Genomic DNA, 18,632 nt, shown 5'->3' with positions numbered 1-18,632 from the left:
TCAATCAATGATCACATTTTTCAGCTGTGGACAAAGTGGATCTGCAAGGATGGTTGCAGGCAGCCGCTCCTCCGCTTCTCTCATGAGCTGTGTTTCAGCACCAAACTGTGCAGATTTACATCAGATCTGGCTGTATTCCCAGACTGGTGCAGCAAGTTCTCTAAAGGAAAACCTTGCCACAGTATTCAGAAGAGTACTGTGAGTCTGAATGTATGCATGACCATATGTTTTTTGGCAGCTTTCATGGGTTACGTGGAAGCAAAGGTTTTTTTCTCGCTTTTACAGGTGAGGAACTAGTGTATGTCTACCTTAGAAAGTGAGATGGTCAGACATTTGCCTTGCCCTTGCTAGGCTTTCATAAAAGTCTGTATCCTTCCATGTAGGTCTGTCCCAAATTCACAGAAGTTTAGACCCGCTCCCAAGAGAATACAAATAATTTATATCACAGCCAGGAAGAGATCCAAGTTCTCTTAATTTCTATTCTGTATTATTAATGTCTTGTAGATATCTGTCATGTCAAACTTTCCAGGAAGCCCACGAGTTGAGTTTGGTTTTTAATAGCAGCTATTACTCTGATTTCTTAGAATTAACTTTAATGATTTTAGAAGAGCTGTACAGCAATCTGAAATGTCATCCTAATGCAATATTTTGATATAGCTCTCTCATGGTATATATAGAATCATAGAATAGTCTGGGTTGGAAAAAACCTTAAAGGTCATCTAGTTCCAACTCCCCTGCCATGGGCAGGGACACCTTCTACTAGATCAGGTTGCTCAAAGCCCCGTCCACCCTGGCCTGAACACTGCCAGGGAGGGGGAAGCCACAACTTCTCTGGGCAACCTGTTCCAGTGCCTCACCACCCTCACAGTAAAGAATTTCTTCCGTATATCTAATCTAAATCTGCTGTCTTTCAGTTGAAAACCATTACTGCTTGTCCTATCACTACACTAACTGATAACCAGTCCCTCACCACCTTTCCTGTAGGCCCCCTTTAAGTACTGGAAGGCTGCTATGAGGTCTCCCTGGAGCTTTCTCTTCTTCAGGCTGAACAACTCCAACTCTCTCAGCCTGTCCTCATAAGGGAAGTGCTTCAGCCCTCTGATTATCTTTGTGGTCTCCTCTGGACCCACTCAAGCAGGTCCATGTCCTTCTTCTGTTGGGGGCCCCAGAGCTGAATGCAGTACTGCAGGTGGGATCTCGTAAGGGTGGAGCAGAGGGGGAGAATCACCTCCCTCAACCTGCTGGTCACGATTCTCTTGATGCAGTTCAGGATACAGCTGGATTTCTGGGCTGCAAGCATACATTGCTGAGTCATGTTGAGCTTCTCATCTACTAACACCCCCAAGTCCTTCTCTGCAGGGCTGCTCTCAATCCACTCTTCACTCAGCCTTTATCTGTGCTTGGGTTTGCCCCAACCCATGTGCAGGACTTTGCATTTGGTCTTGTTGAACTTCATGAGGTTTGCACAGGCTCACCTCTCCAGCCTGTCCAGGTCCGTCTGGATGACATCTCTTCCCTCCAGCATGTTGACCGCATTACACAGCTTGATGTCATCAGCAAACTTGCTGAGGGTGCACTCAATCCCACTGACCATGTCACCAACAAAGACATTATATATAAACTCTTAGTTGCAGGTGTAAGCAAGAACAGCTCTAAAAAAAGGCAAAACCCAAAAACCAGCCAAACAAAAAAAACCCCAACAAACAATGATAAGAGTGAGAGAATAATAAAGAACATTTACGTTCTTTCTCATAGTACTAATTTCAGCTTTGGTTTTGGAGTGTTTTCTGTTAATTTCTCTCCTGTTGAGGTTTCCAGGTATAAATGATGAGAACCCTCAGCGCACTGTTTAGCAGTGTATTTGAGTCCTGAAAACAAAGTAAAGTGTTTTTCCTGGTTTCCCACAAGCATTTACCATCTCTTTAAATCATGTTTTAGTAATGGAGAATTATTAATGTAATGTAAAATGTCTGAAGGCTGAAAGCATATGTATCTTTATTTTGCTACGTTTTCATCTGCCCTGACTCCAAACATTTGAATTGTGCCTTCAATCTTATTCCTAATTTGAAATTACAGAAAAAACTCTTATTAAAAAATATCATAATCTTGAATGACCTTTCTACATGAGGTGGCAATTGCACTTGTAAAATGGCATATATAATTATTTGCCATGAGAAAACAGTGAGCCAGCCAGATACAAATGAAAAAAAAAATACATTCATTCTTGCATGGACGAATACATGTAACTTAATGAGCATCTTGCTTTTATGCTGAAATGCATCTGGTCACTGAATATGCTGTGAATTAAAACTCACTTATCCAAAAGCTTGATATGTACATTCACATCATATTGCAAGAACTTTTACCAGTGTGACAGGTGTGTAAGCATATACAAGTACGTGAACATAAAATGCACTGCACAATTAATTTCCTTTGTGTGGGAGCTATGCGGTTGGGCCAAGAGAAACATTTTTTTCAAGTCACCTAGCTCATTTCTCCAGTAAAGACAGGGAAGACACCTTTTAACTCCTATGAAAACTGCTTTCTACTTTTGGTTCTCTTTGCACCACAGGCTTCTGCTGAAAATTAGTTCTTGCATGTAATGTTTTCAACCCCAACTGTGTTTGCCCTTGAAATCAGCCTACTGTATACAAGTATTTTGGATTGAAATACATACATTTCTTCTTTCAATTTAATGAAAAATTTCAGCCCTCTTGATTTATTGATAGACCATCATGCAGGCTTCACAGCTCTGCTCATTGATAAGAACACCTACTGATAAATTTTATTAACCTCCCACTTTGAATTCTTATTAAATAATTAAAATAGTTAGATTACAAAAGGTTATAAAACTGCGTATTTTAAACTGTTCTTAGTTCCTGCTGATGCTGATTTCACTGTTGCTTTTAGTGATTGTTGTAAGTGCAATACTTCGTGCAAGTCTGCTTGGACAGACGGCTGCTTGGGTCCTGAACACTTAGCCTTCTGCAAATAGTCTCATACTAGCTGTTAGTTTTGTTCATATCCTTTTGAGGATATAATTAATTTGGGATTCAGTAATTCAGGAAAGCCTAGAAAGTGGTCACTGCTCAATCAGCATTATTTTCAATGAATTATGTCTCAGTTCAGACCAAGTATTTTCTCTCCACTGCACAAGCACAAAGACAAAAACATTGCAGTCTTGGTAATTCATAAAAATGAAACTGAGCTGGGTAAGACATAATCTGGGTTTAGATTCTAGTTGTTGGTTTATCTGGAATGTTTCTTTGTTTATATATTTCTCAAACTTGTATTAGTGGTGAGGCTGCATTGCCAAGAATACATGCCATTTCACTGATCTCTGCTCCTGTGGAAGACAAGAACTGAACTCCCTCACAGGCAGCCTTTGAGTCTGAAGGAGCTAGGAATGAAAGGCCATTCTCTTTACTTGGAAATATATTGCATTTTCATAGCAGTTAGAGAAATAGGAAAATATAGTCTTATCTCCTTAGATTACAATTGGCTAAGAATTGAAAATATTGTTGAAATTAATATTAAAACTTTGTCATTATGGTTTGAAACAACTGCTCTACAACAGAAGAAATGTGTATTAGTATCACACCGAAGAGTGAACTGCACTTATTACCAGATCTTTACTTACTAGATACATAAAAATATGTACTTATTACAAAAACATACCTATTATTTGGTTTCTTTTATGTAAAAGTCTAATCTCAATTGCATTATGCATGAGAAATGTGTGGCCTAATCACAACATATTTTACACAAAATGGATTCCTTGAAACATATCCTCTGACGTAGTATTTCTTTGAAAGGTGAGGGAAGAAAACTTCAGATAAACTACTGCTAAAATATTATGGAATGTGTGAGATTAAGCCAGTGTGGAACTCAAGAAGGTGCCTTGAGTTATTTAGAAAACAAGGACATGAATATTAAGTGCTGCATAATAACGTACAGAGAACTTGGCAGTGTTGTATATTCTCGAACTTTTCTTTAAAATAATCTTTTTCATCTTTGAGCAGTGTTTTGAAAGGCTTGGATATAAAAATCTTCAATCACTAATCTTTTATATGGAGTCTGAGGGCCATGAATTCAGATAAATAGATATGTTGGATAGAATATGTTGAGAATGCTTTTGTTAAAACATCTTTAATATCTCCTCAGTCTGCCTTTAGTTTGTTGCGGGTTTTTTTTTTTTGAACGCTAGCTATCATAGTTTAAACTAATCTCACTTCCAGTTTGTTTTCAAAAAGTAAATCAGTCTTCCAAAGATAATATGACAAAAAGGGTCCGGGGAAAAAAGATCCATCTTATCTACCTACTTATATATGCATACACAAAACGTCTGGAGATGTAAAGGGGGAAATCATATTTTACCAGCTCCGCTTAAAATAAAATACTGCTCTTAGGCTCAGGTTTGGTTTGCTAACTTCTAACCTAGACCTCATTTTTATTTTTAGCTTATAAACCTGTGAAATCAGGGGCTGGGAATGAAAATGATAAGACATTTTACTGTAGCAGCACAACCAGACACCACTGTAATATTTTATTATGATAACACACAAAGAGAATTCATTGTTAACTCGGGACCATACATAATAAAATACAAACACAGATAATTACTTTAGCCCCTTTGCTTTATAGGGTGAAGATTATAGTAGCAAAGAAAGAGCAGACTGGACTGATTGTCAGAAAAACGTTCTTTCCGAATGACCTGGTGACCAATCAATTTAATTTTATTTTGTTTAAATTATATGTATTGAGATTCCAGCCATGAAATTGATTGCATAATCCTACTCCCCCCAAGCCCGGGGGAGTCCTGCTGAAGCGGGGATGCTGGAATATGCCCAAGATTTTGTGGGTTTGGAACCATAAATACTAGCAGAGCTCGCAGCAGTCCCTGCTGTCAAGGAATTTCTTCATCTTGTTCCTACATCTTGGGTTATTTATTGATATTTATTTCTGGGGATTGCATCTTAGGAAGCATGGATCTCAGTCAGAGATGATCTTTAAGGTAAAATAGACCAGCTCCAGTGAGCCTTTATTGATTTAGTGCTTATTGGGGAGGCTATATAGTGTCCCATGTCATCAGGTGATGAGATAGAAAGGCTGTGTGCCTCTGAGTAATGAGCTGTAACAAACTAAAGCTCTAAGTCTCCTTTCATCTTCTCATGTGTTATAATTCAGTACTCAAGTACACAGAGGGTAAGTACATGGATTGGATTGACTGGGTCCACAGTCAACAGAGAAGTATATATTTCCTTGGCCCACTAGCAGGTGGAGGAACGATAGATAATAGGTATGTGGTATTTAGTGTTGTCCATCTTCTATATCCTCTTAGCCTGATCTATAGTTGCTCACCTTTTGGGATCAAAAGGGTTCTCCTCATGTGGCTACTGTTTTCCCCATTTGCTAAGAAAGCTGAAAGATTTAAAGTAAGATGTGCTGCTGATATCTGAGTTGGGGAGAGAATACAGAATTTCATCTATGAAATCACTGATCTATCTCCTTTGGAAAGGAGTACTGAAAGAGGAATTTTATTTCTTTGTGTGAGATTTTTGTGGTTAATTTGACTTTTCTCCACTATATGCTTGTGATGGTTTAGCTCCTGCCGGGGTCTGAGACCACGTGGCCGCTGCCCCTCCCCCACAAAGGGAGTGAAATACAAAGCTCCGAGACTGAGAGAAGGAAAGATTTAATACAACAGTGCAACAGCAACACAACAAACAACAACAATAACAGTAATAGTGATAACAATGAACAGAGCAAAATATCTACCAATACAGCAGTGAGAGGGCCAGATGTATAAAACCACGCGCCCTGCGCTCCTGCACCAGGATGTGACGTCGGCATGGTATCTGAATAACCCGGCTAGAGCTCCCCCCGCCACTGCTGGGGAAACTTAACCCTATCCTGGTTAAACCAGGACAATGCTTTTGTTTCAAGTATTTTGAGGATGAAAACCTATCAAACCTATACTGTTTCTGTGTTGCTCTCCAGGTGAATTAGCAAAGTCTATTTGAATAGATAGAAATAGGTATTTTTTCCCATTCTTTGCATTATATCTTTTCCCACCTTATCTTTAACAAAGTAAATATTTGTCATATGGCAGAAAAGGAGACTAGGAGTGGTTTCAGGGATTTCTTCACAGAGCAAGGGTACAAAGTCCAATTAACAGCAACACTGATGGCCTCTAAAAACAAATATACAGCTTGAGGTTTTCCAGCTGTCCAGGAGGAAGATTCTTAGACAAGAGGGCAAGCAGCTTCTTTTCAATGAGACTGCTGAAACTAGGTGGCTCCAGTGATTAGTAGGATTTATCTAGGCCATTAGTTCAAATCTGATTCATGTTGTCCTCTTAAAGCCCTTTCTGGCTGTGTTAGATTAAATGAAGCAGTAGCCTATGTAGTTCCTACTGGAAAAACTGCTTATATCACCAAAGAAACACATTTAATGTTGTTTGCTGAAGAAAATTCAATGAGTCTTTAAACTCAGACCTCAATTTTCCCTCTCATCCCCTCCCTCTGTCAGCCTCCTCATTTCTGTTTGTGTAATTTTTCTGGTATTCTCTTTGTCTTCCAGAACAGTACACAATAAAGCCAAGGTGTTGAAATGCTTTGTGGCAATATACTGCTTTATCTTTCAGTAAAGCCTAGGCAAGATCATTAGATAAAACCTAATAAAAAAGGAAAAAACAACTATAAAACCTTAAGATTATTAGAAATTATCATATTCATTTTAAAGGTGAAATTACAGAGAACTAGGGAACGAAGAATAGGCAGTTTCTGGTTTTTGTTAGGGGCTGGGTTTGGAGTTTTTATTGTTTTGGGTTTTATACTATATCTGTGCTGTGTAATGTAGGAAATAGGTGTTACTCCCACCATCCCAACCAGTGAAGAAAATGCCCAGTATCTGCTTGGGAATCAGTGTCACACCGGTTGCCTGTATCCATCAAATCAAGGGCGAGCAAAATACTGTAGTAGAAGAATGAACTTACCTAAGGTGAGCACCGAGGAAGCTAAGCCCTGTTGCTTTGTATCTCTTTCTGTGGTGTTCAGTGATGACTTCGAGACAGAGTCTGACAGGACCATTTTCTTTCAGTGTCAGAGGTCTAACTGGTGAAAATCTTCTGCTATAGCTATTTCCCTTTCCTTTTAACTTCTGTATCAGTTCCTTTGTTTTCCATTAATTTAGTCTGGTGAATCAGAACTTCTGTGAAGGATTTTAGCAACACAGTTGTTGAGCTACTCAGTCTTTTTGGCATCCATTGAAATAAAAAAATATAAAGTACTCTTCCAACTTGACACTGTACAAATGCACAGACCATATGGCATGTTGTTGAAGTAACTAGATTTGTTTTAGTTTGCAAATACTAACTTAAGTATTAAATGCCAGCATTTTTTCTGATGTAATTTTACTTTGGTGATGAGAAAAAAAAAAATATTCCCCCTTCTGCATTATAGGCTTCCTTTTGATCCCTGATGGGGCTGACAAGTGTGTAAAATCTTAGCTTTGCTCAGTTTGTCCCATGCTGGGGAACAGATTCATCTGGCTTTCCCTTCCCTCTTTCCCTTCAAAAGAACTTCCAGTTTCCTGGAAATTTATGTATAGAGAGAGACTTTTCTATTTGATTTGGACTGGCATCAATTTTAATTGATATTTTAAATTTAAATAAGAAAAAAAAAGTGAAATGAAGAAATGCTGATTTTAGGCCAGTTTGTGATAGTTGAATATGAAAAAGTCACAGTGGATCTTTTCATACGTATGATTGATCACCTGACTTCTATGCTTTTTCTCCTGTTCCTGAATAGCCCAAAGTATCAGAGGAGGAGAGAACTATGTTTGCTAGCCAACTACACAGCTATTGCCACAGTTATTAAGGTATTCCTTGTGAAATATAGAAAACCTACTATATGGAATAATTCTGCACAGAATTAATTCAGCACCATGTGGCTATAGGTAACTGCTAATATTTCTTTCCAGTAGTACTCCTAAGGATGTGTTGTCTCATGCTCAGAAGTGTACAGCTGTAGTTTCTTAGACTTCAGGATACAATTTGGTGCTTAAGTAGTTGTGGATATTTCATCTGGCAATCCATAAAGCAGATTAGTAATTTTTCTTATTATTAGCCTATTTTTTCTTTTGATTTTACTAATTTCTTAAAAATATTGACAATCACCTACGTAAGAAAGCTGAGGAGCCATCGAATGAAAGACACCCAACTTTGAAAAGCATACTGTGAATGCTGTTGGCATTTGCAGAGATTCAGTTAGGGCTGAAACTTTAAAAAGACCAAATTAAACATAAATGTCAATGTAGTATTGGCGATTCACGTCCCAACACTAGATTAGTTTGAATTCTAAAGCTTCCTTTTAGGTGGCCAAGAAATACTATGAAAGGAATCCCAATTTTCTCTCTCACATACCCATTTCAAAAATTATTGTAATGAGCTACTGGTAAGAAGGAATAACTTCTCTTGTTCTTGATTTTTCTGTATATCAAAATGATTATAATATTTTAGGACTTTTTTCATGATAAACCTTCAAAGAGAATATCCACAGCTTGTTATTATGCATGCAAGCCTGTGAGTCCTGACCATCTTAGCCCAAGTTGCCTATTTACAGTCTTGATGAAACACTGATTAGCTCTGATTAGCTAATGGATCTCTGATTAAAATGTCTAATTAAGAAAGTAAGTTGTTTTATTCATGCAGTCAAATTAACTTCTTCCCACAAAACCAACATGAAATAGTTGTACACGCTGTGTAAGTACGTGATTCTGGAAGGTGCACAGTGTTTCCCAAGCAGTGAGAATTTAGAGTATCAAAGTTCATTTCATCAAGTATTGCAAGTTATGCAAGTTTAGACCACTTTAATGAAAAATATTTGTGCAAATAATGTTTTCTTGAAAACACTGGTTTACGTTATAAAGCAATGAATAACTTGTTACTGTTGGTTTAATCGTGAATTTATATTGCGTACAGATTTAAGAGAGATGAAAAAGATATATCATTGGGTATTAACTGACAGAGTAGCTTTACTTCAGAATTTTTGTTGCCAAAGCAGATATTTAGTAATATTTCTAAAGTGATTATTCAGTAACATTTAGAAATAATGATTATTGAATGGTCTGTTTACCTTTGGTGATGATATAGTGTGATGAATTGAAATGTACAGATTTCCATAGGTTTTAATAGGTTTTTTTATAAATTTTAATTTGACTGTCCAGAAGTAATAGTGAATAAAGTGGATTGGTTATGCTGTCATAGTTGAAACAAAGTAATCTCGTGCAAGATTTAATAAATTGGTGGGACAAGTCTGTCCACAAACTGATGTGTCTAAAAACTAAGTCAGTATTTCATAAAACATGCCATGCATCAGCTAGGCTAAACTAGGATCTGTATCCAGCTATGGAAATTTTGTTTATTTGATGCTCAGTAGTGATACAGATGGAATGCAAAAATTATAAACAATTTCCAATTCTCAAAAACTGGATATGGTTTTAAACAAGTTTTGGGAGATATATAATTTCCACAAGGATGATGGGAAATAATGGGATCTGTGGGAGATGGAAACAAATCAACTGCTTTTCTTAAGAAATGCACAGTTAATTGCACTTAAGAAATGAACTGTGTAAATTTAATGAAGGCTTTAAGGATGTGGATTTACTGTGTGAGTGTGGCAGCCAAATTATCTATCCATGGATTTAGGAGTCCCTTAATACTCATAGAGGTGATAGACCATAATGGCTCTGAGGAACTATTAAATCCATCAGGTCAAAAGTAACTTCACATGACAAATTTCACACCTACATTAAAAACTGTCACATGTTCCTCCAACATCTTAGTAGCTAGAACAGTTGCTTTTGTTGCTAGTCAAATTGCAATGCTCAAAAACTATCTTGATCAATTTTTGACATATTCTTCTTTGTTTGATTTTGATTTCAGTAAAAATATCGTCTGATATGATGACAACAGAATTCATCAGGAGTTCTCTAATCCACTGAAAACTTTAATTTGACATTGTGAAAGAGAAAATAAAATGGAGGAGGAAAAAATATAGGGATAATAGGAGTCAAGTTCCCTGTAATGAAGTTGGAGTCTAAGGAAAAATAAACCTGATAACCATGGCACAATAAATTTCCAATGTCTAAAATTTCTTCTGGAAATGAGGAGAAAGAAATGAAAATTCCTGTTACAACACCATCCTCACTTTTTTCTATTATGTACCTACTATATATCACTCCTTAGAGACCCATCTACTCCTACTTCATCTGTCTTTCTAGTAACCCTTGTGCAGAGTAATGTCACAGAAAGAAATAAAGGGGCAAAGTGGAACACCACTGATAGTGCTGCCCAGGGGTAATTTAGTGGGCCATGACAATATTCTTAAAAGAAATATATGGATGCCTATTGTGGCAAGGGTATAGAGAGAAACAAATCACTTCTGCATGAGCTGTTGGTGTGGGAAGCTTCCAATTCTCCCTCATTACATATGATATTAGAAAGCTGAGGCAGGCTCATAATGATCCTCAGCCTTGTTTTGGATGTTAGTCAAATCATTTAACCTTGTCACCTCCCTTTAACCTTCTATCTCAACCCAAGAGCACTGACAAGATCAAGGAGCATAAAACACTTCATATCCTCTTGATGGTGGAATGTGATACAGCAAGAGAATACCTTTTGCTTTAATTCAGTTCTTTTGTTTCAACTGGCTATAATATAATTAGCAGCTCGGGGGGTTTAAAAAAGCCCAAAATAAATTAAAACTATTCTAAGGTTTTGAAAGAAGGAAAGATGTGTATTCATATATAGGAATATCTGCTGTTGAAAGAATGGAAAATATCTACCAAGTAGTAAAAAAAACAAACCAAAACAAACACGTTAAATTGTTAAAGTATTTCTGTAAAGGAGGAGATGTGAGAGAAAGAGAAGAACATCTAAGAAAGAAAATACCAGGCTCTAAGAGAAAAAAAAAAAATACCAGATTAAGGGAGAGAGAGAATATTTAGGTTATATGATTTAAGAAGAAACCAGATTGACAGGCACAGCCTTTCACTGGACTAAGCGTTCCAAGTGTGAGAGGAAGTCTTTATTGGCACTCTTAATTATCCATAAGACTCTTCCAAATCACACTGGGACAAGAGGCTGGAAATAGAGAGTCATGGAGGACTTTTTTTCTAGAAGACTCTCATTTTAATGTTGCAAATCTAGCAGGCACTCTTGTGTCAGAAAAAATACTGAATTAGCATTGACTTTGTCCACCAGTTGGAAGCACCTGCTCAAACACATCACTACGGATGATACTCATCACAAATTAACTTTTATGTTCTTGTTGTTGTATAATTTCTTATAGGAGATAAGTTTTCATCTTTGTTCCACAAACTGATCATAGTTACTTCCTTCCCCACCTCCCTCCCTCCCCAATAAAAGGGGGGCAAAAAAGTTTTGGTTCTTTGTAAGCAGTAATTCTTGCTTTGCTGAGTTCATGCAAATTGTATGGTATAGTTTACAGTTAGTACACTCTTAGAGTTCTCACTAGAGTGTTAGGTCAAAAATTTTTTGTTAGGGACTGTCTTTTAGAAGACAAGTTTGGATTATTTTTGTTTTGTTTATTTTAGTTACAGTGATATTTGTCTAGGATTCATCTTCTAGACATAGTGTTTTGAGGAATTGAACATGCAGAACTAAAAATAAAATATTTGAAAAAAACCTGAACTTACATTAGCTCTGGCAAATGATGGGAGTTAGTTTAGCTGATTTCTGCCTTCTTTCCCCCACAGAAGTTTGGTTCCCATTGATTCACAACATTTAGACTTCTTATGAATACACCATGACAGCTCAAAAAAAAAAAAAAAATCATACATAAGCAGGACTTGTTAATTTTTCAGTGTTGCCATTTTGGGGTTGTAGTTTAAGACTGGAAAACCACATTTTTCCTGCAGAATGACACTGTTTTCTCTAGATGAAAATGTATTTTCCTGCAAAATCACCAGGGCCTTCTGGATGCCGAGTAATACATTTTATCAGGAGCCTTTATTGCGGCATGACCAGGACTTCATTCCCCTAGTTGTAGCTGCTGCTGCAATATACATGGAACACCCTCATAATGCTTCTTAACAGCATTGTGTCTCAGAGGACAGATATTCTCAGTCTCTCCACTAAAACTGGTCTTGAAAATGAGTCACCCCTAGCAGCTGTTGTAGAAGCAACTATTGAGGATATTTTGCTATTGAAGATAGCATGAGGATAAGGTAACTTCCTCACCCAGAGACGTGTGTGATTTTTCAGGAAGGCTCATTCACCTCTGCTATCAGTTTGCCTGTTAAGTAAGCAATGGAAAGAAATAATAGGTAGACTTTTTTATTAGTAGTATTTTTTACTAGATTGAATTTCGATGCTTTCTCTCTTATGTAGCCATGTCTATTCTAGGAATGTATACCCTTAAAAGATGAATAATGACTGTTTGAGGTTTACTGTAGTCTGATTTTGATAAGCCTTCAATTAAATCAGTGACTGTGGAGAGCAAGAGATGTACCAATATCAGCAATATCTCCTTTTTTATCTTGTCCTCCTTTGTATCCAGCATTATATTTTGTCCTTTGCTGTCAAAAAAACTTACCCTCTTGTAGAAGAATTTTACAATCTTTTTAGTAAAACCAAAAGAGAAAATGATATTCAATGGGTAATAAATCCTCAGGAAAACGTATTTATTAGATACTCATGTTGCAGAACTGTTTCTGAGAAAGGTCTGCAAGTGGTACTTTAACTGTGTTATATTGCAAGCCAAAAAAAAAAAAATCTCTATCAGGTTTTTCCACTTTGCATTAGAGGTGCAAAGAAAGCCAGTATTTAAAAGCTAAATACCACTGCAGGTCCCATATCTCTTACCACACAGGTAATGACCCATAAGAAAAAAAATCTATCATGAAATTTACCACTTCAGCTGGGTACAATTAAATTATGTAAGTTAATGAGTTTTCTTAGTGACTGAGACTACAAAAATAATTCCTTTTTTCTTTTGTTTTCTTGAGCAAGAACTATGACTACTTTCTGACACACACACCCCCCCTTTATTTGATGGTTCTTTGTACAATCACTACCCTGAAAATGTCAGCTTTGATTTAAAAGGAAAACAGATGTTAATTGTCCTTTCCTCAGTGGAAGTACAGATATTTTTTTTTTTTTTGTCTCTTTGGAATCAATGTACAGACATTTCTTCCCTTCTAGTAATGCTTTGTGATGTTAATTTCTCTTTCTTGAGATCCTCCACAATGGCTAGATGATGTCCAGCCCACCTTACAGGGGGGAAAAAAATATGGAATGTTTACTTAAAATAGATTAAACTATTTTCAATTCAGTATATTTCTTATCATTTGGGAATAATAGAGAGGCATTAAGGAGCTAGGAGTTATTAGGAAACAGCTGAGAGTTTTAAATAAGCCTTGGTCTTTTGCTGTGTTCTGGTGTAAACTGCTCCTGCTTCTTCCTCCCTCCCTGCCTGCTCCAAGGCCACCTCTTTGCCCTCACAGAACTTCCCTGGAAGCAAGCTTATCTGAGCCCACACTCCATGGCTAGGTCTGCCGGCCTACTTTACAAATCTAGATACACACTAATCCTTCACAAAATGGAGTCATGCTGCAGGTTGACAATTGCCTTTTCTTTTCATGATAGAGAAATATGGACAAAGGGCTGATGTTTAATAATAAAGATATATGGTATATTCAAATAGTATCCCAGCTTTGATATCTTCAAATCAAAATTTTTCTCAAACTGAAAGAAAAGCAAGGTACTGGTACTCACTAGCCATTTAGTTAAATGAACACATCCAAGGAACTTGTGGGGGGGAAAAAGTCCCAGGGAGCTTGTAGGGGTGAAAAAAGAGTCTTTACTAAAATCTCATCAATCCACTATTGCCTCTGTTTATAACACAAGCAGGGATGAAACATTTCTGCTTTGTAAGAACTTTGCTGTGCCTGTCGTATGGGACATCAGCAGCCTGGAGGATCTCAGGGTTTGGGATTTGCATTTTTAATTGTCAAATCCTGAGTTTTGTCTACGTGCTCCCTCTCTCCCTTTTTAGGAAATGTGGAAGTTGGGTCCCAATGACATGCAGTATGTTTTACAAATATATACTGAGAGAGCTGCTGTTTCTCTGTGTGTGATTTTTGTGTCTATGTGTAATTATGAAAGTTCAAAAGCCTTCTGGACAGGTGCAGAATCTCCAAAGTGGTGGGGTTTTTTAATTTTTTTTTTTTTTTACCCAGTAACCTGTTTCTGACAAAGTGAGATGGATGGGACCAGAACACCATAAAACCTTAAAGGAAGAAGGACACTATATATCAGTGCATTTTCTCAGAAAACAGCAGTAATGCATCTGGACTACATTATATTTTACAAGGTTTGTTCAGCTACATTTAAACAACGATTGAAAAAAGGAGTACTCTTCCTTGAACATATATTCAGGAGAAGGTAAACAGAAGGGCCTGGAGACTGGCATATGTCAAACTGTGACTATGCCCTGAACAGGTCTTAAACAGATGATTTTTCCGTAACTTTTCTCTCATGGAAATTTTGTCTGGATTAAAAGCTTCTTGAGGAGAACTGTGCAGGAGAAATGTATCTTGTTGTCTGATTGTTTATAGAAATGTTTTGGTAAAATACTGTAAATTATTAGCTTCAGTTTTGTTGTTGGAGATTATCAAAGCATTTATAGAGGTTAATCCTGGACTCAAAGAAAAGAAGGAAGTAATAACAGTGCTGTGGTATTAATGGTTAGTTTTCAAAACTGGAAGAGAGTGAGATCCAAGGGTTTAAACTTAGCTCCACAACTGACACAGCAAACTAAGTTCATCTATCTTATGGTTTCAGATGTTAAAGGATGGATAAAATACTTTCTGTGGAAGTCCACAAGTTATGGACTCGTAGGAGAAATAATTGGGTGTGTTCAAAAGTTTGTAGAGGCATTCAACTTTCCTATTCCACTGGCCTTCCAGCAAGAAACCACATTGTAATGTTCACTCAGGGGGTTTGTTTAGCTTCAGTATTAGTTTCAACTGTCAGCTGAATTTTGCCTTTTGACTTTGAGGCCAATTTTTTTACCTGGTTTATTTAATTCCCTTATTTCTTCCCCAAGAATCTCACCATTACTCTTTCTTTCTCTCACCTTGGACCTTCTCCAAAACTTAATAGAATCAATAGATATTTTTATGCCTGCTATTAACTTATTTCATTCCAAAGAGAACTGAAAAAAGTATAAAAACTTCAAAACATTTTATCAACTTTACATATTTATGAAGGGACAGTGAACTTATGCATGATAGCTTGTATTCAGTGGACATCTGTATTATAAATGAGTTCAACTACAATTTATTAGCACTGAAGAGTTACTACTAACCTTTATGCTGTCTTTGGAGATAGCAAACCATGTTTAGTATTGTTATTCTTGCTCTAGAGCTTGAGTTCTTTGCATGTAATAATATCCCTTCTGGAATTATTTAACTGGATTTTATATGATTGTGAAACTTGAGTAGTATTGTAGAGGTTAAACAAAACTAGAAGTTATGTTTCAAGACAGTAACAGTTGTGTGAGATGTTCTAACCTGGTGAGGTTTTTTTATTAATGAAATCTTTCTGGACAAAAATTGTTACACTTCATAATCTTTAATGCTTTAAACTCATATAATAATAAGAGAGTGTGAAATGCTAAGCCTATTCTGGAAACTAAACACTATGAACCTAACAGATTAAAATTATATTTGTCCATGCATACAAAGATAATTTTTCCAATTTGTACAGGGTAGGAGCAGACAGGTGGATGTTCAGCAGCAGGTAGGAAAAGTCCCTTGGACATTCAGTGTTGTCTCTGGGGGGAACCAAAGAGCTGCTGCTTCAGCCTCTCCCTCTGCTTCTCCACCAACACTCTCACATCTGTAACCCATTTTATTCAAATTACACCAACATCTAAAATACTGCACTTGACCCTGTTTGACTTGACCTGAAGTCAAGTGGGGCTACAGATCTGCGGTTTTGCCTAGCAGGGGTTCGTACTAATTCTTTGAGTAGTTGAGGAATAACTACATTTGCAACACCTAAATTTCACCTGGAAACTTGAGTCAACTGTACACACTGAGTTGAGAACCTTCCTCTGAGCTGGAGTAATTTCTGAATCTCAGACACTCTCGGAAAACACTTGTTCTAAAATGAGAGAAGGCTCCGTTTGTCCATGGGCCTTTTCAGCAAGGACTGTTAGTTAGACTCTCTGTTCAAATTGGAAATATCCTGAGTTTGTTGTGGATTTTAATTTTAATGTGACTTTTTATATACACCTATTCATTTTTCTATGCCCAGACAGACTATCTACAGCACAAGATTTCAAGATAATTTAAGTAGTAAAACATCAGTATTCTTACTATAAGACAGCTCTGAGCTAAAAAATTTTCAGATTTTATAACAGTTGGACAGGAGCAACAAGAGAAACAGTATATATATTTTTTTTTCCCCCCATTTCTAGTCTTCCACCCTATTAATTAAATGATTATATAACTAATTTTGCCAGGGAATAGTTATATTTGTGTCCAAAAAACCCCCCCATAATATGATGTAGTTATAGACTTATTGACATGTAGTAAACTTACATTTATGTGTTAAAAATCCCATTATTTAATCTTTCATTATCGTGGCCACAGATGTCTCTGATGATCTACATTTAAATGCTTTGCATAGATACAGGTGGATCTATATATCATTCTCCCCTATCTAAGACCTTATTAGTTTTAAAATAGTCTTAAATACAGCCTTCTGCAATTTTATAATTCTGTTTTACATTTAATATTGAGACCCTGAGGTATATATTTTGCTGGTCCATACACTTAATTGTATGGCAGTGATAATTAATCATTTCACAGCAAGATTTGACTGTTTATTTAGAATTTGCATCAGTTAAAAATCTTTTGAGGTATTTAAATCATTGTTCAGGAGTTTGCTAACCTCAGTCTAAGGTCAGGAGGAAAGTGCAGTTATAGTCTTCCACACATGGTGCTGTTCACTGTGAGACTTGCAAAGATCTGGTCCTGGCTGACACCATCTCACTGCATCTAAAATTAATTTAAACTCAATCTTCTAGTTCAGAATACTTATCTGTATCTAATCCATTCTCTTATTTTCATGCATGCACATGCATGTACAGTTTCTGTGAGCATGAGGGAGTGAAACAGATGGCTTTAACAGCAAGATTTTTCCACTGACTTCTATTTAATATAATATTTTTGCAGGAAAAGAGTCCCTCACATGATTTATTAGGTATTTCTTGAACAGGAAACCTAGTAAGTATCCAAGTCATCTTCATTTCTTCTCCAAATATGTATTATGTCATCCAAATACAACACTTAGTAATTTTCTGAGGAAATAACCTTTTTTGTAGTTGTCACCTTAATAAGCATATTGCTTTTACTTTTCAACTACTTCACTGGGAGCTTACCATAGGTATGTAAAACAGAAATCAGTTTTTATATTGTCACCTAACTTGTGCAGAACAGTCACTTAGTCTAACCAGAAAGAATTTGGCTACAGCAGGTAATTTCAAAGGGGCAGTGTTCATTGAGGATGAACCCAGTCTAATGCCAGTTTTTCTTCCACATATAGTTGTGTGGAAGTGAAGGGATGACTGAGTATGCATGACTTACAATATTGGTTATATTAAGAAGCATAGAGTATGCACTGTTAACTCCTGCTGATAGCTTTATAAAGCTGCAATTCTGGCATGTGCTTTCATTGATTTAAGACAAACTAATCCCAGTATTCTCATCTTTGTTTTTACGGGTGGTGGAAGAAGCTAACGCCATGAAGACCCAGTCTTACATGTTAAAAGACAAGCATCAGGCCCATGGAAAGTTCTTTCCCAGAGGACTGAAGAGGCTTGGCACATGCAGTTGATAGAGGCAGGTCTAGAGATTAGTGCAAGTGTTACTCCCAAGAATCACTCTTCCTGGCATGTTTCCATAGTCTCCCAAAGGAAACGCAGTCAAATGTTTAACCAAAGTTAATCCCTTCTCCAATTACCATCGTGCAGCTGAAGCTGTAGCAGACAGCCAGTAACAGCAGAGCAGTTCCCTTACACCAGTCCATAGAGAAAGAGGCTTGACATAACGGTATATGGAAACTTCAACAGTTCTGAAACTTCTGTTCACTTTCAAAGTGCAATTATCTGTGATATGAAAATGTGCTTCTCCTTTCCAACAGCAGCAAGAAGAATCACAACTTTGTGTGTGTGTGTGATAAAGCATTTTAATGGTAAAGGCTAGCAGAAAACAATATTTAAAGGACGAAGTTCTGCCAGGGTAACTCATTTGGAATAGTCCAAGTCATACTGGTAATACACAGTTGAGAATAATATTCATATAACAGTTGAACACCTAAGTTTTGTGATGATTTTGTTAGACTGAAAGGGCATTGCTGTGGAATTTTTGTAGGGACCTGTGATCTCTAGCATTTGTTTTGCCTTTTTTTTTTTTTTCTTATGTGAATTGAAATAAGAACCTAGAATAAGCACTGTTTAATTTTAATGTCTTAGTTAAACAAATGCATTTTATCATTTCATCAGGCTTATGGATTTATTTTTTTTTTCTCCATCATT

The sequence above is a fragment of the Strix uralensis genome, chromosome 2 (assembly GCF_047716275.1).
Source record: "Strix uralensis isolate ZFMK-TIS-50842 chromosome 2, bStrUra1, whole genome shotgun sequence".
Taxonomy (NCBI): Eukaryota; Metazoa; Chordata; class Aves; order Strigiformes; family Strigidae; genus Strix; species Strix uralensis.
Note: the sequence above shows the minus strand (reverse complement) of the source record.